Genomic DNA, 12,423 nt, shown 5'->3' on the forward strand with positions numbered 1-12,423 from the left:
GGTCGCGGTGGGGCGGTGCTGATCTCCGCAATTTGAAGCCTTCAGTTCATATTGATGATTACAATTATTATTTTACAGTACAGTAGTTATTTGTAAAAAAAAAACAAAAAACGTTTATACAGTACTTTTATGTGTTTGTAGCGTTACCGGGTATTTATATACGTATTAAATATAAGGATTTATGAGATGTTCTTACAGTCTCAAATAAACCTTACCTCGAATTCAGGGCACCACCTACCTAGGTTTTGACTTAATTTAAGTCACAGTCAGGCAGGAAAACTGTTCGAAATCTTACGATCCTGGTATGTTAAATTAATCCTTCAATTAATATTCAATTAATAATCAGTCTCATATCTCGCTACTTTCGTGAAGTTCTCGTTTGGTTGGACAGACATTACGTAAAGAAAGCATACGACACAATCTGTGATTATAACATATATATATATAGATATATGAACTGTTTATTACAATGATATGATCTTAGACATGAACCTTTAAACAAACAGGAGATGCATGGAATATGGGTGATTATATAAAACACTTAGTGAATATAAAATAAAATATGGGAATGGAGAGTTACTGGATTTATTCAAATAGTTTGGGTTGGCTGACTATTTGACGCTAAACACTGACATTTCGGATTAATTTATCATTCTGTGAAAGCCTCGAGACATCCATCAAACCCACTTTAAGGTGAAAACGGGTCGGTCTTACTGTGCTGAAGTTCTGTTTAATCGGTTCGGAACACGGCAGCGGTCACGCGGGTCCGAGGGGATTTCTCTTCCGCTCTCTGGGCCTTCCTGGCTGTGGTGGCTGACTTTAGCGGACTTCTCAGTTGCTTCTTTGATGAAGTGAACTTAAGTTCACAGAAGATTAATAAAAGGTTGCTTGGAGTTGGCTTTCTTGGTAAGAAAAGGTGATGATGGCGTGAAACAGCGGAGGTTAGGACGTGCGACGTAGAAGGACAGGGATGGCGAGGGACGAACAAAAACACGTAAAACGTGCATCTTCAGAGTATTTCAATCTGTTTCTTTGTTCGGGTCTTTCTTTCTCGTCTCCGGGGTCTCACTGGGTTCTGGAGGGTCTCCTCCGGTCGTCCGCTGCATCGTTATCCACACGTCCTTCCGTTCTCTCCTGAGATTATGGGAAAACTCCCAAACTCTGGTGAGCTCTTCTCTTCTGCTTAAACCATCTCCAAAACTCTCTGAGCAGCTGTTCTCTGCTCAAATCTCCTTCTGAAACTCTGGGTTGGAACCCTTCTGGAACAAGAGGCAAGAAGCAAGGGAGCAGACGCCTGAAGCGAGCCAGCAAACGAGAGAACTAGAGAGAGCGTGTTTTCCGCGGGTTCCGGGTTTTGACTCTCGGAGGCGGGGCTTACACTACTTTTTCAGCCAATGACATGCTTGAACTGTGTGCATGTCTGTGTAAGGTGATCTGTGCTATATGGGGATTTCTGGATTTAGACAAAGAAAACTCTTATTTCTCCATTACTCCCATCTCATAGAACATTTGTCTCGGTGATTCTGAAAACACCACATCTTGTTAAGATATGCAGATTAAAGATATAACATAGACTTGTAATATAAAGACATCAAAATAACACACATGATAAAGACAATTATGACTTTCAAAATTCAGATGAATATCTATGAAATCGTGACATATGAATAGTGAACCACACAATGCTAACTTTCTGTGTTAACAATGGGGACACCAAACAAATACCAAATAGATACCGAAGGGACATCGTTAGAAGTTAATAGCTGCATATATCTTGCCCATTTTACTGAGTCCTCTGGGATTTAAATGTTCAACTAATCAACACTGCAGACCACTAGGGGGCAATGTGGTTCCATCAGGCAGGTTGGGCATTTTCCAACAAGTTTGTTTCTTCGTCAATATTTAAGCCAGAATCGTACAAATTGTCTCTATATGCGTCTTGTGATCAAGCTGGAAACCTGAAAGAAATTGTACACGGTTATCAAACACATTTAATATAGTTTTAAGATTCGACTAAAAGTGAGTCTTATGAAGTCTTCTCAGTTCGTGTGTAGCCATCTGGTCGGTTTGCTGGTGAAAAGGGGTGTTAAAGTGTCAACTTTCGAGTTATGGTCTAGATAAGATAGTAAGTGTCCCACTTTTCCAAGAGTGAGTTCTTTGTTCGTTAGAGTCTATCCCAATTTTTATTGCAAGTGTCTGTTGCTTATTTTTTTTCACTCCCAAAAAGCTTTTAAGAAGGTAGAAGGTGAACGTAAATTAGGCAGTTTCTGTCTCTTTTTCCTTTGTGGAAAGAAAATGAAGATCTGGTTTATATCCACATACGTAAACATCCCCCACAGGTTGGTTTTGTCAAAGTTTGAAAAACTCTTAATCCACACGGCACTGTGACTGCTACATTCCCCCATTCGAATCGGATCTGAACTCGTGGCTGATCCGAATCGCAGGTGAAGAAGTCCAGTGTGTCCGAGTCTGGTGGTTGCTAGGACTCTCAAGAGGGTTATGGTGGGTGTCTCGAGACAGCCTAATACAATTCTGACACAACAATGGCTATAAACGTAATTTTGTTAAGCTTACTTAACCTACGTAGTAAATGTCTAATAGCTAAAGATAATGTTCATAAGTAAAGGTTTCTAAGCCTATATAATTTCAAATGGAAAATCCTAGTAAAAGCATGCAGATTTCTTTTGGAAAAAGATCAATGTTCTTTGGTTTCAATGTATTATGGAGTATTTCATTGTATAATAATTGTAAAAAAAATAAAGGTTACTACTTCACGGATTTCGCCTATCACGGGTTCTTTTTGGAACGTAACCCCCGCGAAAAACGAGGGTTCACTGTACTGCATACTGCATACTTGAAAACGGCATACTCATCGATCAGACAGTATGCAGAACGTTTACACACAGTGCACTTCACTCCTGCCCGAGCCGAAATCAGCCGGCCTGAAAAGCTGATTTCGCTTAAGCTATAAACTCAGTAAATATATAACTTTAGCAAGATTTGAAACATTTTCAGGCGAGAAAGTAGTCGTTTAGACCCCCAAGGTGTTGAAAATCTGACAAAATGCCGGCTATTTACAATTTTGCTCCCACGAATTCGGCGCTGCTAAAGCTAGCCGCAGTGAGCAACGCACTTCCGGTTATGCCGTTTTGACTGCTCTCGTCCCGTTAACGGAATTTCACCGTTCAAATGCCTTACCGGAGAGTTTTGTCAGCTCTGAGACGAAGATCGGCCCGCCGTCTTCGTTACATCATGCTCGCAATCGACTGGGCTCTCAGATGTAAGTTTACTTTGTTTCCCTATAAATCTAAAGAGAGCTAGCTAGCTAATGGAACGCAATATAACATACCCTACTGCCTGAAAATTGGAGTGAAAAATGGACATCATTGAGCAACAAAGTTGTGAATTGATTTATTTCATAAAGTTTAATAAGTTACATAAATAATTAATAAATTAATAAGCTAAATACATCCCATTTTAAACAATATAGTTACTTCACAGCATTCATTATTTCATAGAATTAAGCAATTGTCTCTAAAAATCATATTGTTCATTCATATTATATATTACAGGTGGCTTCAAGAGGGCCATATTGCAGGGTGAATCCCCATGTTCCACTGTTGCAGCTCTATTTTAATGGAGGTGACACCAGGAAGGACTTTCGTGTGTCCCGAGAGTCCCTGGAGAGCCTCATCTAGCTCGTGGCAGACAAGGACCATGGCTGGGCAAAGTCCTTTGAGGTTCTAGTTTTCTTGTTCTGGTTGGCCTGTGGAACTTCCTACCGGGTTGTGTCAGAGGCGTTTGACATCCCCCGCACCACATGCCATGACATGATACATTGCTCAAGCAAAGTGATCCAGGGTGTGTTCAGGAGGCTCATCCGCTTCCCTCACATGGAGGAGCTGGAGGAGATCGGTGCAGGATTCCAGGAGCTGTCTGGCTGTCCGGCTTTCTGCAGAGTGGCAGGAAGCATTGATGGGTGCCATGTCCGCATTGTCCCACCCAGCAGGTATTCAGGGGACTACTTGAACAGGAAGCTGTTCCACTCCATCCAGTTCCAGGCGATCTGCGACCACAAGGGTCGTTTTCTGGATGTGGTGGTAGGCTTCCCTGGCTGTGTGCATGATGCCAGGGTCCTGAAGAGCAGCCCCTTTTATGTGCACCAGCTGTACCCACCTCCTGGATGGTACCTGATCGGGGATGGCGGATACCCATGCTTGGCTGGGCCAATCTCCTTGCTGACGCCCTTCAGGGAGCCTGTCCGCAATGCAGTGGAGGGCAGGTACAACGCCAGGCTGTCCAGGGCACGTTGTGTGGTGGAGAGGGCATTTGGAGTCCTCAAGACCAGGTGGCGCTCCATTTTCCTGAAGGCACTGGAGGTGAAGGTGGCATTTTTCTATTCTATTCTATTCTATTCTTTTCTTAGAAATCCAAGCCCACGTGCAAGTCGTAAGAGGTGGAAACAGGTAAAGTACAGGATTGCCAGACAGTGTGGTGGGTGGTTCAGTCTGGTAAATGTGCAATAAAACATTTTCTAATACTGCATTTGCTATTAATCTGTCTGTGAAGGTAATTATTCATCCTGGTCATGGCTATCCGGTGTAGATGTAATACTGGCACTGTAAATGATGATCTGCTCCCTGTGCTATGATCGAATCTAATCTTTTCTGCTCCTGTTGCAGGCGGTGCCACAGATGAGGTGATGAGGACAGGGGGGGTTATTGACGGTCTGTCCCCCAACACCTCATCCATGGCACCAAACCACTTCCAACTGGCAGCGGTGGGCTCTCCCCCCTCCGTGCTCACACCCGTGCGGGGTGCCTTCAGTTCCTACAAAACACATACACCAAGCACAACAGTTCAAAAGTTCTCAATCATTCAAAACCTTGATTTTTCAGCACTGGTCAAATGGTCATCACAATCATATCATCAAGTTGTTTACATTGACATTGTAGTGCTTTTATTATTCAACTCACTTTGTATTTATGTTTTAAGTTCTCCCACTTTTTTTTTACGAATCCATCATCCACCTTGCCCTCCAGCCCATGGTCGTGGATGAATGTTCTGCACAAGGATGAAATTGAGGACACACAATTTTAGCCTTTACACAGCATCATACCTTCAACCCTCATATCCACTCAGGAAAAACTCCCCAGAAAAGTCCTTTAATGGGGAAAAAAAAACCTCACCCAGGACGGCCTATTTGAAAATATATTATGGTCATTCAGAGGAAATAAATATCTTACTGAAATCCTCGCACTGCAGCATTGCGCCTGCCGGTAAAGAGCGCCTCGTTAGCTCCCCTCCAGCTGATGAGGCGCTCCGTGTCTTCATCAGTCCCTTCAAAGAACAAACACACCAATTACTGTGAGATATGCGACCTAACTTGGGATTTAGGTTCAACGTTAACCAGTTAATTGCCATTTTTGATCAATCACAACTCCTCATTCTTAACTATCGGTATCATATTAGCTGATTCTACTGCCGACGTTATGTGTCATTAAATGGGCTAACGCTAACTATCAGGAGCGAGTGCCTCTTAGAAACTAGCAGGAGCGATAACATAACGTAACGGTACATGTAACGATCACAACAGCTGATGGACACGTATATACATCTTCATCTGACATGTCTACCACATGCAAACCGCTAAGTTACTAAAATATTTCACAATTTACTCACATTTGTATAGCTGCGTCTCCATTTTTCCTTTTCGCGGCAAGGAAAGACGATGGGCGACGTCACTACGTCATCACGTCATCACGTCATCACGTCATCACGTCATCACATCATCACGTCACGTTACGTTGCATCTTGGGTAGATTGAGTGTGACAAGTAACCTCATGATGAATACTCAACATTTCGGCGAATGCATCTACTGTACATCCGGGAACTTAAAAAAGTGTGACTAGTATGAATAGTACGAGAAGTAGGCGGTTTCGAACACAGCCTGGTTCTTTTTCAACTGAATTTTTTTTTAGATGTTGTATTTTTTTCCACTGAATTTTTTTTTAGAAATTGATTTTGTTTTTTTTACACTGTTGGTTTTTCAAATTCAAAGCCTGATTTTGATGCTGTAAAAATTCAATATAGAAATTGGTATTCAAACTCTGATGGCACAGAAAAACTTCCATACAGCTGCCACAGGGTGCCAGGGGGTGCCACAGCAGCTGCCAGCCTGTGAGCTGCTGCCACAGCCTCTCCAGGACTACTGCCGCTGTTTGTGAAAGCCAACGCTGATCATCGCTATAGCCTGTTACAACCTGTTACTCATTCAGTACATTCAGTCATTACTTTCAGATGATATCATCATCAAAGTTATACCTTTTCTTTTTATAATATTTTTAGACCAATGATACAAACTCACAACATATTCGTAAGATGGAAACCATGCCTTAAATGGCATTGTGCCCCTTGCCCGAACTTTTTTCATTTTTATGTCACTGTTGTATGCTTATTGTAATTGTATGAGTATTTTGTGTCTGTATTGGTGGTCAATCCGCTGTGGATTGACAAATCTCTCTCTCTCTCTTTCTATTTCTCTGACCCCGATGGGAAAAGGCTTCAGTTATGGCTCGCTACTTTTACTATGTCCTTAATCAAATCATTTATTCATGATTTTATATCACACATTCAGCCCACGCAGCGACTTATATGCAAAGGCTGTTGTCGCTGAATGTGGCCACTTCCACGGCTTACCCCTGGCGTCCTGCGGAAGATATTTAGCAATGAGCAGTGCTGCAGCGGCGCGTCGATGACGTCATCCCAGTAGACATGTGCAGAAAGCCCCCATAAGCCCCCCCGATAGCCCCAGATAACAACAACACGGCAGCTATGACCGAACAGTACAATAGTACGCATTCATTCATTCATTCATCTTAAAGTATTGGTGAAATAAAGACAGATAATGCCTTATTTAGAGGCTGTCCTGTCTCTACCCTGTTCTCTCCTGTTATATGGACACGGATCTCAAGTAATCTAAATATCTTCCGAAGGACGCCGACTTTCACCAAACTGTTATCGGTGAGTAGATGAACAAATTTTATGCCAGAAATAAGGTCCTGGTTTAAAAAAAACTAACTTCCCCTTTAATGAATCAACTCTCTATGCCTTTTTATTTATTCACATTCCTCGAACCACAGGCAGAGGAGGAGGAGTGGCAGCTATTTTCAGATCAGGGTTACTAATCAGTCCCAGACCCAAGATTAGCTTTAGCTCTTTTGAATCTGTGATTCTCAGTTTTTCCCAAAGTGGAAATCCCAGAAACCTCTTGTGTTTGTTGTTGTGTATCGTCCACCTGGCCCTTATTCTGAGTTTCTGTCTGAATTCTCAGAGTTTTTATCCCAGTTAGTGCAGAGTACAGATAAAGTCATTGTAGTGGGTGACTTTAATATTCATGTGGATGTTGAAAATGACAGCCTGAATATGAACTTTAATTCTATATTGGACTCTATTGGATTTTCTCAGAGTGTTCACAGACCGACTCACTGCCTTAATCACACCCTTGATCTTGTTCTGACTTATGGCATTGAGAGTGAACAGTTAACAGTGTTCCCTCATAACCCTGTCTTATCTGACCATTTTTTGATAACCTTTGAGTTCACATTACATAACTATACAGTTTCTGAGAAGAAATTTACGTATAGAAGGTGTCTATCAGAGGATGCTGTTACCAGCTTTAAAGTTTTAAGAGTTAATTCCATCATTAGTTTCTTCACTGCCATTAGACAAAATTAGACAATAGACAGACCAGACCAAAGTGGAGATGTTTGGTCATAACACACAGCAGCATGTTTGGAGAAAACATGGTGACAGTAATACGTGTCGTGTTGTTGTTCCTCTGAGATTGGATTTACTGAACTCTAATGCTGCGTGTACACCAAGGGCGACCTACGCTGCCTGGTAGTGGAGGTAGCTGGAGAAGCTTCGCTTGAGAATGTGCTTTGGTAGCTTTGTTCGCTCGTGACGTCACATTTAGAATGTTCAATTTTTAAAGGCCCCGCGGCTGTGCAGCACCCCCGCGAAAAAGAACAAAGGAGGAAAGAGAGGGCAGGGACACGAATAAACGTGTTGTTATTTACAATTTGTTATACAAGATATACATCACGTTACAAATGATGTAAAACTACATTAGGTACACCTGAGAAGAGCAGGCAGCTGTGAAAAATAAAATAAATTCGAAATAAAATCCGAAATAAATCCGAAATTAAACTTAATTGCAGTGGGAAAGGTATGCGTGGGGTTACTACACCGCGGCGATTAATTTTTCAGTAGCCATGTTTAAAGGACGTAGGAACTAGGAACCAAAGTTTACACGTCTGTTTCCGCGAACCCCGCGGATTGTCGGGCCCCTACAATCTGTGGATTGTCATTGGATTTCGCCGAATCGCGTCATAGCTCATTACCATAATGTTAGCTTGAGTTTAATCGCTGGAATTCGCTCTGGTCGCCCAGTTCGCTCACCCTCCATAGAGAAATAATGATTTCGGGCGCTCAGTTAGCGTAGGTCGCTCTTTGTGTACACAAGGCATAACACCTGATGAGGATCTGATGTGTGTCTGTTTTAAATTGTGCCCTGGTACATAAAACCTTAGAAGTGAAAGAGGGTGGCTATTTTTCACAACTATCAACTTTTTGCTATCGTGCAATATCTCTCCAGGGAGCAGCTAAATAAATTGGATCCATTGAGTTTATTTAACAAATGGAAATCAAGCAAACAGGAAGCAACTCTGATATGTAATACAAAGACTTACTGTAGCTGTAAATGGTAAATGTTCAACACTTCAACATCTTTTAGACTTGGCTAAGTTTTACAAGGTACTTTACAGTGTGTTTATCATTTACCCACACACAGATACAGCATTTCTGATTCTGTTTCTCTATCATTCAACTATAGCCCCTTTCACACTGCCGAATAACCCGCGTTTAATTCGCGAATTTAGCGTGTCCGCTGTTGTGTTCACACTGCCGACCCGGGCTGCCGCGTCAACTCGACTCGCCTTTCGACCCGCGTCGGACCCTAGTCTTTTTGCCGAGCCGAGTTTGATGTGAACACAATCGACGCGGGTCGGACGTGGGCGTGACGTGAGGAGTTTAAAAGACAGAATGGACAGCTGATTCAGAACAACAGCGACAGGTGAGGACAAGTTTTACTCTGTTTTAGCCTACATCAAGTTGGAGACATTTTTTAATATGGTCAACTGGTGAGACAAGGAGGTCCGCGAGCTCCTCAGCCCCCGAACAGAGGACGTTATTTTCCGCCACATTTCGGGGACGGTGAAAGATGGACCTCTGCTGGAAGGGCTGGCGAGAAAGATGGGAGAGCGCGGTTTCCCACGCAGCAAGACGCACCGTAAAGTAACATCTCCATGAACTGCATTGCAAAAATGAGTTCTCAAGGTGTCCCGCCATCGTTTGTTTGAAAAATTTGATGCAGACAGGTGTATTTAACCCTACCTCCGACGCATGGCTTGTGCCTACGTCATTGCACACGCCCAGCATTTTGTGTTTCGTGTGACGCTCTGCCACTAGGCAACTCCCCCTGAACTCGGCTTCAGGGGACACGGGTCACCCTGACACGCCAAGCGTTCACATTGCTCGACGCGGGTCGAAGGTGCAATTTGGACCCGCTAAGGTAGCGGGTCGCAGTGTGAAAAGGGCTAATGATGAGAATATATGAGGGCTCTGTGGGCTTTGGTGTCCTATCCAAGGACACTTCAGCCATTTAAGTCACAGCCACCTATAAATATAATCCACAGAACAGAGAAGGGTGTGGTGTTCACAGGTAATATTCTAGCACTTTCTATTGTGTCAACATGATCCAGAAACGTATGAGTAAAAATCCAAATAATATCACATCAAGTCCTTACAACAGGCCCTGTCATCACCATGCAGTTCACCCATATGAACAGGACAGTGGGGAAACTGGGAGATGAGTATTAGTCTGTAGTCTGTCATGATTATGGATGGGAATTGATAAGATTTTTATGATTCCAATTCCATTTTCGATTCGGCTTAACGATTCGGTTCTTTATCGGTTCCCTTATCGATTCTCATTTGGAGAAAAAGGACAACAAACCGGTCGATTAGCATCAACTTTGTTTAGTTTAGAACTAACACGAGTCATGACCTTACAAACCCAACAACGGTGAGGTCCACATTGGTCTATCATGGCCTGGGTTATTTAACTCTTCCCTGCTCTGGTGAAAGGAGAAGCTGGAGGTAGAGGTGAACTGGGGGTAGTACCACCAGCCTCTGGCTCTGAGCCAGTCAGGCTCTGTCTCTCATGATTTCATCTAAATGTAATGCATGAAAAGACATTCATTTAACCTTAACCGTTACTAACAGCAGCTTTTACAATGAGGCAAATGGTGCTGACATGATAGGCAGTGTTTGTTAGTTAGTTACCTGCAGTGTTAGCCGAGGACATGCTAACGTTGCTAACGTTGCTGGGTTCAGATTCACCAACGTTAGTCCGGAGCAGATCAAAAACGCGACATTCATTCATAGTTATTGCATGTTGGTAGTATTTCCTCCCTTTGGTGAAATATTCACTTTGCAAGTTGCCCTGTTGTCGTCTTTTTTAGGGATGTGTAATCAAAAGTGGATGGTCTGTGGAAAAGATGGTGTGGTGTTATCACTGTCATCTCACAGCAAGAAGGTTTCTGGTTTGAATCTCAGCTGGGTTTTCTCCGTACATGTGATGGTTCTCTCCAGGTACACCAACCTCCCCCAAAAACATGCATAGTTGGTTTGTTGATGACAGTAAATCTACCTTTGGAGAGAGTGTCTCTGTGACGCACTGGTGACCTGTCCAGGCAGAACCCATCTCTCACCTGATGGTAGCTGGAGATAACAGCCCTGTTTCCATCCTGGAGCAGAGGATACAACACCACCTGTCATGGGTAGTAAGTGGCGAGGAAGGAGCACCCAGGCGCAGAAACAGATTGAAAACCAGAGGTAGAGGAAATTTAGACTGATTTAATAAAACTAAACAGACAAGGTGGCCGAACTGGAACATTGTGAAAAACTAGACTTAAAAAAACAAAACCCAGGAACTGACCAAACCGACTTGGAACAAGAACAAACTGGGGAAAAACAAACCAGGTGGCAGCAACTCGGGAGGACAACCTGAAGAGAACAGAGGATCTGACCAAGAGTGAATGAAAGCAGGAGTTTAAATACAGAGGAGGGGGAATAGTGAGAGAAAAAACACAAAAGACACAGATCATGACACCACCATACTGATTGTAAACAGGAGTTACAACCTCTTAAATGTGGTACAAGAGATAAGAAAAAATGTACCTCTGCAATCCAGAGTTCAGTGGTAGTGGTAAGCTTTGATGATTACATTTACAGTACCTGTAAGAACAGTATAACCTCTCAGCAGTAAAGGTGGAATAGACACAATACTTTAATAGAGCCTGAACTTTATCTTTTCTGTCTTTATGTCATAGGTATGAGTCCTAACTACATGAGTCCGGCTGACACACAACTCTGTAGAGGTGTAACAAAGATTAGAACTATTAATGGTGTAGTGTACCACTGTGTGCTGCTGGGTGTAACAGAGGCAAGAACCCTCCTACACACAGAAAGCATGCGATGGAAAATTAATACATACACTTGGCTCAATACACGGGAAAGTTTTATGTGTTTCTTATGAAAGCTGTTCATTACCTTCAGTTACTGTCTCAACTCAACAAATTCAAAAATTCAAATTCAATTCAAAAATACTTTATTTATCCCAGAGGGAAATTAAATGTTGATGTAACTCAATTAAATCAAGGAGTTATTATAGATGCTGATAGCTGTGGGCAGGAAAGATTTCCTGTAGCGGTCCGTTTTGCATCCAAACTGAAGAAGCCTTTGACTGAAGAGACTCTGTTTTCCGATAACAGTCTCATGGAGAGGATGTTCAGGGTTGTCCATAATTCTCTTGATTTTATCCAAAATCCTTCTTTGCGTTATTGTCTCCAGAGGTTCCACAGTCGTCCCCAGAACAGAACCAGCCTTCCTTATCAGGTTGTTGAGTCTTTTTAGGTCCCTGGTTCTGATGCTGCTGCCCCAACAGATGACGCAAGAGGAAATGACGCTCTCAACAACAGACTTGTAGAAGATCTGCAACATCTTGTTGCAAACCTTGAAGGACCTTAGCTTCCTCAAGAAGTACAGTCTGCTCTGTCCTTTCTTGTAGATGACTTCACTGTTGTGTCTCCAGTCCAGTCTGTTGTCCACATGAACACCAAGGTATTTATATTCCTCAACCTTGTGTGAGCAAAGTATCTTCTAACGGGAACCCAAGGTCTCCTAATAGCAACACTGTGTTATCTTCCCCACAAGGGAATCTGTGGCATGTGTTAGATGCTTGAGTTAAAAAAAGCTGTTCTGGGGACAGTGTCAGGTCTGGGACTGCTCATTTCCAG

The sequence above is a fragment of the Odontesthes bonariensis genome, chromosome 13 (assembly GCF_027942865.1).
Source record: "Odontesthes bonariensis isolate fOdoBon6 chromosome 13, fOdoBon6.hap1, whole genome shotgun sequence".
Lineage (NCBI taxonomy): Eukaryota > Metazoa > Chordata > Actinopteri > Atheriniformes > Atherinopsidae > Odontesthes > Odontesthes bonariensis.